Source organism: Lissotriton helveticus, chromosome 10 (genome assembly GCF_964261635.1).
Source record: "Lissotriton helveticus chromosome 10, aLisHel1.1, whole genome shotgun sequence".
In the NCBI taxonomy this organism is placed as follows: Eukaryota; Metazoa; Chordata; class Amphibia; order Caudata; family Salamandridae; genus Lissotriton; species Lissotriton helveticus.
Window position 1 is genome coordinate 1,058,439,792 of NC_136071.1, and position 10,904 is coordinate 1,058,450,695.

Genomic DNA, 10,904 nt, shown 5'->3' on the forward strand with positions numbered 1-10,904 from the left:
AGCAATCATCAATGTTTTCTGTTCTTTCTTTCATGTTGTACGTCAGGTCCGCCCAGGGGCAAGCGGACCGAAAAATCGGATGCAGTGGCTCCAAAGGAGGAGGATGCAGGCCAGGGCGGCGAGTGCTCCTTTGCTGGCCCCAGTAAGTTTTCATTTAAATATAGAGGACCTATTGTTGTCCAAGCGTTCCTAATTTAATTGTTTCGAAATAGTGTTTAGATAGGAGCAAAATCAATAATCCTACTGTTGCAGGGACAATTCTCCACAAACCGAACTATGGACACCAAAGACCAGAGTAATAATATTTCAGAGTGGCGTGTTTGGCACACTGTATAAATAAACCTGGTAGTGTCAGCGGCACGGACTCCTCCTTGCAAAAATTGCAAAACTTTTCGCTCAGTCACTCTAGTCTGGAGGACTAAAAACCACAGAGTCTATTCAAGTTTAAAAGCTTTATTAAAAGTTTAAGTAAACACATATATTAAAATAAAGTTAGTTGGAAATGGAAAAGTGCTTGGTGCTGAGTTGATGAGTAATGGAACACATTTCTTGTGGTCGAGCCGAGCTTTCACCTGGTTTGAAGTTGATGTTGCTCTTGTCCTTAGAAGTCCAGTTTCTGTCTGTTCAGAGAAAAATGGAGTGTGTTAAAATGAAGCAAGCATTCAACAATTGTGACAAAAAAATGAAGCAAGACAACAGCTTTCCCTGGAAGGAGGGACATTTTTACTTTAGACTAGAGTAGACAGTCAATTAATTTTTCTGTTGTTTTCACATTTTTTCATTCATAGACCAAATACTAGTGGAGTGGTGTAATCTAACATTCTTAAATCAACTTTGTAGGTGGAACATCTGGTGGCGGGGCCAGCTCGGATGTGGTGGTGATCATTGACTCGGAGTCCGAGGATCAATCTGGGGAGGAGGCGGCGCTAGAGGAGTCGGACCAAGAAGTACAGACTGTGAGGAAGGAGACAGTGGCGGTGGCGAGTACAGGTAAGCTGGATCATGGTACTATCTGACTCTTAGATAGGATATGATGTGTATCCAGTGGTGGCCCAGTGACAAATTACAATATGGTAATTACAGCAGGCTGGGACCGACAGACAGATAGAGGCAGAGACAGAGAGAGAGGAAGACAGAAGGAGAGAGAGAGAGGGAGGGAGCCAGAGGGAGGGTGAGGGAGGGAGACAGAGAGAGAGAGACAGCGAGGTAGAGGGAGACACAGGGAGACATACAGAGGGAGACAGAGAGAGAGAGAGAGAGAGAGGGAAACAGACATATCGCCTGGGCTTCTGCCAGATCTCTTTCATATGAAAGAGCATCAAACCAAGGATACAAGTGAGTTGTGGGAAGGGTAATGGTGATTCAAGCGCCCCCCCTTGCCCCTCCCTGCGGACGCCCATGATACTGGCCTGAATAGTTTTGTACTGCGCTGGCTAGTTGCTAGTTGTACTGTGACACAACTTTCTGCTGAATTATTTTGTGTTAATCATATTCTTAAAGAGCATTGGTTACATATTATGTCTTTCTTTCTTCATATAGTTGGCAATACTAAAACCTCAAAACCGACGAGGAGTATGCTGGCTGTACTGGCCCGGCAACGGAGGCTGGAAGCAACTGTTGCCCAATATCGGCGGCTGGTGGAATTGGAGGGGGACGACACACAGTCCAGTGCATCAACATCTGCATCCTCCTCCGTGACCCCACGTTCTGCCGGTAAGCGCAGTGCTCCAGCGAACCGGAGCCGTGCTGGAAGACGCCACCGCCGAGCAGCAAAAGCTGCACCTCGCAGTACTGTTAAGGCTCGCTTGCGCCGTGCACTCCGCAGAGTGTCCGACCTAGAGGCGGAGGTCCAGAAATGGAACGAGTATCAGAATGTGGTGGAGGGCCTCCGCCTAGATCACGCCACCCTCCAGGAGAAGTATGATGCCCTGGCCCTAAGGCATGATGCCCTGGAGGCCAAACTTAACAGCTTGCATCCCTAGAGTGTCCCTTGCCCCTTTTTTAGAGACTTTTTGGGGATGGGAATTGGGAGTTGGGTTTTTTGGGGACTTTGAAGGACTATTTATTTGTTGGGGTTAGGGAGGGTCTTGCGGGAGATTATTTTGTTAGGGATATAAATATACTTTTTCAAACTTTATCTGAGCATACCTGGTTTTTTACTACTTTTGAGCTTGGTGGGTGGTGGTTTTGCAGTAAGTTCATTTAACTGAACACTGTCATCGTGTTGGTTCACGTGCAATAGGCCAAATGTTTTCCAAAGTAAATGCCTGTCACAGAGTTTGTTAATTCAAGAGCCCTAGGACTTTACTACTAGTACCACTGTCACTCTCTCGCCTCTCCGAACACTCCATTATACTACCTCCCATCCAAACGCTTATCTTACCTGTAATTTGTGTTTGAGGGCTGGCTCCACCTGGAATTCACAGAGTCCTAAGGCGTTCTGCAGCAGGGCCACAACTGGAGTTTCCCGGCGTGGATTTTCTGCAAAACAAAAGCAATCAACATTAGAAATGTGGCAGTGGTGCTCACACACCACAAAAACCTAGAAGCCCCACAGACAGCACCCCTAAGACAGGCAAGTGAGCAATAATAACGCCTAAACGTTCACGTGCAATAGGCCAAATGTTTTCCAAAGTAAATGCCTGTCACAGAGTTTGTTAATTCAAGAGCCCTAGGACTTTACTACCAGTACCACTGTCACTCTCTCGCCTCTCTGAACACTCCATTATACTAACTCCCATCCAAACGCTTATCTTACCTGTAATTTGTGTTTGAGGGCTGGCTCCACCTGGAATTCACAGAGTCCTAAGGCGTTCTGCAGCAGGGCCACAACTGGAGTTTCCCGGCGTGGATTTTCTGCAAAACAAAAGCAATCAACATTAGAAATGTGGCAGCGGTGCTCACACACCACAAAAAACTAGAAGCCCCACAGACAGCACCCCTAAGACAGGCAAGCGAGCAATAATAACGCCTAAACGTTCACGTGCAATAGGCCAAATGTTTTCCAAAGTAAATGCCTGTCACAGAGTTTATTAATTCAAGAGCCCTAGGACTTTACTACCAGTACCACTGTCACTCTCTCGCCTCTCCGAACACTCCATTATACTACCTCCAATCCAAACGCTTATCTTACCTGTAATTTGTGTTTGAGGGCTGGCTCCACCTGGAATTCACAGTGTCCTAAGGCGTTAGGGGACTCGTCAACGTAAGTTTCTTCATTGTGCAGAATCCAGGCATCAGCATTATGGGTAATGGATAGGGTGAGTCTGGAGGAGGAGGACTCAGGATAGACGACCAGGACTGAGTTCTTGTCAACTAACTGTTGTGAACCTGAGGGATGCTGCGGCATCAAAATCAAGGCAGTTCTGTTGATGGGCTTGTTGTTTTATTGGTTGATTACAGTTTTGTTGGGAATGTGATGAAGCACTTGCTAAAGAAAGACAGACACACAGGAATAAAAGTGAATAAGGAGGACTAAATTTACAATTAATGAATGATTGACTAATTTTCAGAACTCGCTGTCAGGGAAGCAGAACTCGTCCTCATACTCTGCTAAATCATCAGTCGGGGTTACTTCTAGTAACTGAGGAGAACTTTCCTCAGGTAGGTCGGTGTCCTCTTCTTCCTGCGTGGATTCTCGTACTCTGTAATCTGGTGGTATGAAGTGCTGGTTCATCTTTATCAAGGTGAGCCGCTCCACATTTGCGGGCAAGAGGCGGGACCTTTTGGAAGTCACAATGCCACCAGCAGAACTAAAAACACGTTCTGAAGACACGCTTGCGAGTGGGCAAGACAAGTAATTGATAGCCAGGTTGGTGAGCTCTCGCCATATTTTTCTTTTCCCATGCCAATACGCCAATGGGTCCTCAGTAATATTGACCTCTGTTGAGTCATCCAGATAGGCCTGCACCATTGAAAGAATGTCCTCCCGGATTCCTGTACTTTGCACTTCTGTGTCCTTTCTAGGACAAGGAAACCCTAGCTGAGTTAGCCAACCCGCTTCAGACATATCGCCTGGGCCTGGTTCAGATGATACGGTTGCTGGTGTGGTTAACGGCTCAGAGGAAAAGACACTCACTTCTGCCACAGGCACAGATGCAGAAGTGCTTTTTTGGGACGCCTGATGGTCTGCTGATTCACTAGTAGTACTGTCTTCTCGTACAGTTTCCTTCCGCTCTCTTTCAAAACGAATGGCTGACTGAGCTAGCCAACCTTTGTACTCTGTAACATCCGATGTTTCAAAAGGAATTATTACTTTGCCAAACAATGGCTTTTTGTAACGTGGATCCAGAATAGTAGCACAAATGTAGTGCTGTTGTTTCTTGATTTTTACAAGCCGTTCATTGCTAACTAGGCGTTGTAATAATCTCTGCGCCAACTCATGTGCTTCGTTCTTTCCAACGTTCTTTAATTGTGAAGACACCACCTTGACTTGGTGCTCGAGCTTCAGCAACAATGGGATAGCTTTGCTCAAAGAACAGTCCTCCCTGCTGACGTCACGCGTGAAGACCTCAAAAGGACGAAGCATGTCTGTCAGGCTTTTAACTAGCTGCCATTGCTCCACCGCTAGCATCATTTCTGTTGTATCACCACCCAGGTTGTAGAAATACTCATTGACTACTGGAAACAGCTCATGCAGACGCTCAAGCATGTAGAAGGTTGAGTTCCAACGTGTTGCCACCTCCTGGATAAGTGCTTTCACTGGCATTCTACGTTCATTTTGCTTGCGCCTCAGCTCCTTCCGGGCCTTAAAAGAATGGTTGAAATGTGTGCATATTCTTCTGCAGATGGTCAGTGTTTTGTCGACTGCAAGTTCTTTTTTCAAAAAATGTTGCACAACAAGGTTGATACAGTGCGCCAAACACGGCACTCTGAAATAGAAACCGTCCTCCATGGCCTTAACTACATTGCTGCCATTATCAGTAGAAACATAACCAACCTTGCATTTTCTTGGGGGCAGCCATTGCGAGACCTTTTTGTTAAAGTCAGCCAAAATGTTGACTGCAGTATGACTTTTCTCCATGCCAAACATGGCTAATGTTGCATGTTTACGAGCACCCTTAAAAATCTCGACCAAGTCACCACCTGCATTTATCTGTTTTATGACTCCTGAAAAAGAGACCCAGTGTGCAGTGATGCACATGTAATCAAGGGCTTGGCAACTGGTCCACATGTCTGTTGTCAGGTGTATAGTGTGAACAGCACTCTTCTGCAAAGCTGCCCCCACCAACTCAAGCACCTCTTTATGTAGTGCTGGAACAGCAACCCTGGCAAAATAGAACCGGCTAGGAACCTTCCATTTAGGGGCCAGTGTTGCCACGAGTTCAAGGAAACCCACACCTTCGACAAACGAAAAAGGGAGAAGGTCCACCGCTAGCATTTTAGCCAGCTTAGTGTTACACAGGCGTACAGTTGGGTGGTTGCGCTGAAATTGCACATCTGAGGAGAACATGGCTGAAATGGTGCGCTGGACAAATTTACGGGATGATGCTGATGCCTTCTTCGACCCACTTCTGATCATTGTTGACATTTTCCACATTGGTGTGTCTCCCAGACTCTCAGTGTGCCTCCTATGTGTTCCGGAGGGTGTGGTGCTGCCAGGGGTACTGGGTGCAACCGGACACATGTCTGACGCTTCTTCTACCTCCCCGTCATCTTCAGATGAAACACCTAGTATTGGTATATTTTGGCCACTTGCCCTTTGGGATCGCTTTCCCTTGACGTTTGCTAGGTGCGGAAACCATTCGACAGCGTGCTTTCTTTCAAGATGACCTATCTGGCCTCCGGTTCCATAGTTGGTACCAGTCTTACCACGGCTAACGCTAGTCTTACAAATGCAACAAACGGCTATGTTATCATACTTTTCATGGACACTAAAAAAGTTCCAAACTGGGGACTGGAAAGTTCTGGTTTTGCCGCACGAGGTGATACTGCTGCCAATGCCAGATGAAGCAGTGGTGGATGAGCCTTGCAGACATCTACTGGGTTGTGCAATTATTGCAGCAACCTTACTTGAGGGAGTCGAGCTGGATGGAGTCCCCCTCTAGGGAGAAAATATGGGAGCTGTAGGTTTTGTTGAACTTGTTGTACTACTTGACTGCGTTGGTGGTGCTACCAGTGCCACGTCGCCAGGGTCACGCTCAGCATGACATCGGGATAGGGTATAAATGTCTGTCTGCTGCATGGCCGGTGTTGCTGAAATGACGTGTGTGATGACTAGGTCATTGCTGTCATCCTGTTCATCAACATCAGAATGAACCACTTCATCAAGTCCGACGTTCGGATCCATAAGTATGAGCTTTCCGGGGCCCTTCCTTTCAACATTTGATACCTTTCGCAGCTCATGGTGTGCCTCCCTCTCAGACGTCGGAGATGGTTGCCAATCTAGATCCAGATCATCATCTGATGGAGCGGGGCTTGAAGAGGAACTTCTACACACCCTCCTTGATCTTTTCCTTGCTGGGGAGCTGGGAGAAAATGAATCATCAGGAGGAGTGGCTTCGTCTTCCTGACATGATACCCCGGCTCCAAAGTCAATTTCCTCCTGTGCCCCTACTTCTGGAAGAACAACCATTGTGGGCACTTGCACCGCTCCATGCGCCGCTACATGGGCATCTTCACTGACCTCTACTTGCAAGTCTCCATGGACCTCTCCTTCTCGGTCTTCTCCTTCTCGGCCTTCTCCTTCTCGGTCTTCTCCTTCTCGGCCTTCTCCTTCTCGGCCTTCTCCTTCTCCTTCTTGGCCTTCTCCTTCTCCTTCTCGGCCTTCTCCTTCTCGGCCTTCTCCTTCTCGGCCAGCTCCTTCTTGGCCAGCTCCTTCTTGGCCAGCTCCTTCTTGGCCAGCTCCTTCACAGCCAGCTCCTTCTCGGACAGCTCCTTCTCGGACAGCTCCTTGCGCATGTACTTCTGCTTGTACTAGTAGCCCATGCAGTTGTTGTTGCGGCTTTGGTTGTTGAATAGTACTTGTGAGATGAGTTACAACCTGTGTTGATGGTGTGCTGCTACTTTCTTGCGATGAACCAACATCACTGGTCGTTGGTGATTCAACAAGTAAACAGGCTACATGTGCAGCACTCATGGTGGGCCTTTGTTTTTTTTGTTGTTTTTCCCCAAAAAATGTATTGGTTGAGCCACCAGTCTCCTTGGTAAGTGGTGCCACTTGCTTCTTCTTCTCCTTAGTAGAGACATCTTTCTTGCAAGAGGACCTACGGGCACCTCTTTTTGGAGCCATCTTCTTCAGATGTCGGAACAACAGGCCGCAGCAGGACTTCTTCCTGGCACTGATGCTCAACGATGATGCAGAGTTTTGTGCACCTAAAAGCAAACGAAGACAGAGGAACATCAGTAAATATATGTTGCTTATGTAGCGCTTCAATAAACAGTTTGCAAGTAGGCATTTATGAATACACACGTGCACAGTGCACACCACACAATATGGAAATGTCAAAATTAGGATTTGCTAAATTTTTGGGAAACAGGAATTTAACATTGATCCAAGAGAGCACACACAGAGAGGGTTGTACTTTCATGTACCCCTGACTCCGCCTGGGCACAATGGGTGAAAGCAAGGCACAATGGGTGCAGGCCTATGTCTCAAAGCTCACTGCCTGCCTTCAAAATGGCCGTTTGACCCCCATCCACATGGCCAGGACCATGCCTCAAAATGGCCACCACCAACATAGCCAGCCCCCAACCCCTACTCCAAAAAGTCAAAAAAACACAACACAAATCAAATCACCACAATCCAATGCCATCCATCAAGTTTCAGAAGGCTTATGCTGCCTGCTGGTGGTTTTCCGGTGCAAAATTGCAATTTTTACAATTTCGCGAGTGCGAGATTGTTGCTTCACGGCGCGAACGTGGCGAAAAACCAGCAAAATCCGCGAACAGACAGATTCTGGGCCCCCTGTGCATAATGGATGACATCAGAGCACACTGAGTGCAGGCCTATGGCACAAAGCACACAAACTGGCTTAAAAATGGCCCCTAGACCCCCACCCACACGGGACCAGGCAATAAAATGGCCCCCACCCACATAGCAAGCCCCCAACACCACCTCAAAAAGTCGTAAAACACACAAAAATCACCACAATCCAATGCCATCCATGCCCTGGCCAGAATCATGTTAAAAAAAAATTCAACAAAACAGTTGTATCATGCATGCACCCATAACTAAGCCTGGTGGTTTTCAATTCATGTGCAGAATTGTAATTTTTACAATTTCGCGAGTGCGAGATTGTTGCTGCACGGGACACGAGCAGTGCGAACACAAGCAAAAACATCCTCAGCTCGCGAACTTGCAGATTTTCCCCCCAAAAAAAGTCGAAAAAAAAGCAACACACACAAAAATCACCACAAACAAACAACATCAACTTACTTCTTTGTCAAATCAAATTTCGAATCCAAAAGTAATCCAAAAGGCCTCAAATACAAATATCCAGCAGCAACCACAAAAAGTAATCCTTCCCAGTCAAGATCGAAATCAAAGTGGCCAGGAAATGGAATAAGCAATGGGAGGAGCTTGCTGGACAGGAACAGGAAGTTGGAGACTGGGGCACTTCCTTCACCCACCCCTATGGGAGGAGCTTGCTGGACAGGAACAGGAAGTTGGAGACTGGGCCACTTCCTTTACCCCTCCCCTTGTAATTTTTGTACTTTCGCGAGTGCGAGATTGATGCTGCCCGCACCGCGGACCGCGAGCAGTGCGAACACAAGCAAAAAATCCGCTTCGCGCGGATTTGCGTATTCTCGCCACATCCGCGAGAGTTCGCGGATTGCGGATTCTCCGAAAATACGAAAAATCCGCGAGCGTAACGGATTTTACGCCCATGGTTAGAGCTAATATGCGGTCGGGGAAAAATCCATCTGGAGATATTACGATGTCTAGCGTTGTCCCTTATTATTCTCAACTAATTCCCCAGAATTGTTCCATCGTCACTCCTAGGACCCCTTCTGCCATCTTAAACATACCATCTCGGCGACTGCAAAATTCTCCAGTAAGTGTAGGCAGTTTACATGCGGTTACTAGCAGGGTACCTTATTCCAACACTCTTCTATCATGGAACGTTGCAGGGTTAGCTAGTAAAGCCACCAACCCAGCTTGGTTGGATGTCATACACAAGCATGATATCCTGTGCTTTCAAGAGACATGGTGTGATGAAGAACTACACCTGCTAGGGTATCAGACTATTCATTCTCCGGCCAAGCCGTCAACACTGGGTCACAATAAGGGTGGGCTCTGTATATATGTCTCAACATCCGCAGAGGTAAAGGTTAATAAAGTGCTTTCCAGCACGTTTTTCCAAATCCTATCTCTTACTTGGGGCCAAAACGGGAATATTGTATTGGTGAACTTTTATAACAATATCCCTAATAGTGAAATGGAGTCCACCATGTCTAGTATGTTCCGGCATATTGCTAGAGCTGTCGACCTATTTAAGGGGGCAAGAATAATCTGGGTCGGTGATTTTAATTGCACCATTTGTCCACACACCGATTCGGGTCTATGTGGTTTGGATGACCATGGGGGGGAGGAACCGACACATTTCGCCCACACAAAGATGGGGACGTTGTTAAATGGTATTGTTTTTAATTTTGACTTTTCCTTTGCTAATCAGAATTGTGTTCTCCCCGTACCTTTTGAGCCAACCTTCTTTGGAAGGGGTTGTAAATCAACTATTGATTTCATACTCATAACCCGTGCTAACCAAGGGTTTATAACCTCGTGGGAAGTCGGAAAAGATGTATCCAGCGACCATTATCCCTTGATAATCGGTATAAACATAAAAGGGCGTTCTGAAAATAAGGGAATTTCCTGCACGTATCCATATAAGGTTGACCTAACTAAAACTAATGGCTACGTGATAAAATGGGAAAAAATTATTCCTAGTATGTTCTTACAAAAGCTGATCACTAACTGTGCAGAGGATGTGAACATATGTTTGGAGGAACGTGGGGAGCCCACTACTGTTTTGTCAGCCTTTGCAAATATCATATGCCATATTAAAAATTTGCTGACCCGTGTTTCCAAAAATAATCCCATTAGTCCTGAAGGTTGGTTTAACGGAAAGTGCACAAAAGCATTAAAAGCTCTGAAAGATGCACTGGCCCTGAAACCAAGATCCCCCCATAGAATTCGTGAGGCCAGGAAACTATATAAACTTGCAATGAAAGAAAGAAGACTGGCCTTAAAAAAGCAGGCTTGGGAAACACTGAGAGAAGCTTCTACACAGAAAAACAGCTCTCAGTTTTGGAGGCTGGTCAAAACCCTATACCAACCGAGGGACAATGGAAACAAGATAGACCTCGCTTTAACCGCTGAAAGATGGCTAACCCACTTCAGGCAGCTATATAATCAACCAAGTATAGCAGATACTTCTTTACTCCCAGGGTCTAGATTAACCGTGGATAAAAGAACAACCAATAGTAGAGGCACACATTCCCCGTCTTATCCTTTTCCGATAGACTTAACCTTCACAATAGGAGAAGTCCAAGAAGCTATCAGGGAAAGCGCACCAGGTAAAGCAGCAGGCCCTGACTGTACCCCGGTAGACGTTTATAAGGCCGAACCGGATTTCTGGGCCCCTCTGCTTACTAATGTTTTGAATATGGGAAACCGAAATGGGTTCATTGAAACCTGGTCGGATGCCATAGTGGTACCTATTTTTAAAAAGGGCAGGCGGGATGACCCGACCTGCTACAGGCCAATATCCTTACTGGACGGCCTAATGAAAGTAGCAGGAAGGATCATACTAAAAAGACTTCAAGTATGGGAGGAAGACAATAATGTTGTGTCACACTTGCAATATGGGTTCAGGAAAGGTATAGGGACACTTGAACAGTGCCTAAACCTGTCTCTCCTCACCTCCAAATACACACAGGCTAGAGGCGGAGCACTTTTTATA

The 10,904-nt window shown here is 46.5% G+C and overlaps 1 long non-coding RNA gene across 1 annotated transcript; it reads right to left on the minus strand.

Annotated features, from left to right (window-relative positions):
• Nucleotides 1-495: 495 nt before the first annotated feature.
• On the minus strand, nucleotides 496-3,303 carry LOC144785605 (uncharacterized). Its single transcript, XR_013601984.1, has 4 exons — nucleotides 3,134-3,303; nucleotides 2,759-2,856; nucleotides 2,384-2,481; nucleotides 496-620 (listed from the first exon to the last, which is right to left on the minus strand). It is a non-coding gene; the product is annotated as an uncharacterized LOC144785605 (long non-coding RNA).
• Between the last annotated feature and the right edge of the window lie 7,601 nt (nucleotides 3,304-10,904).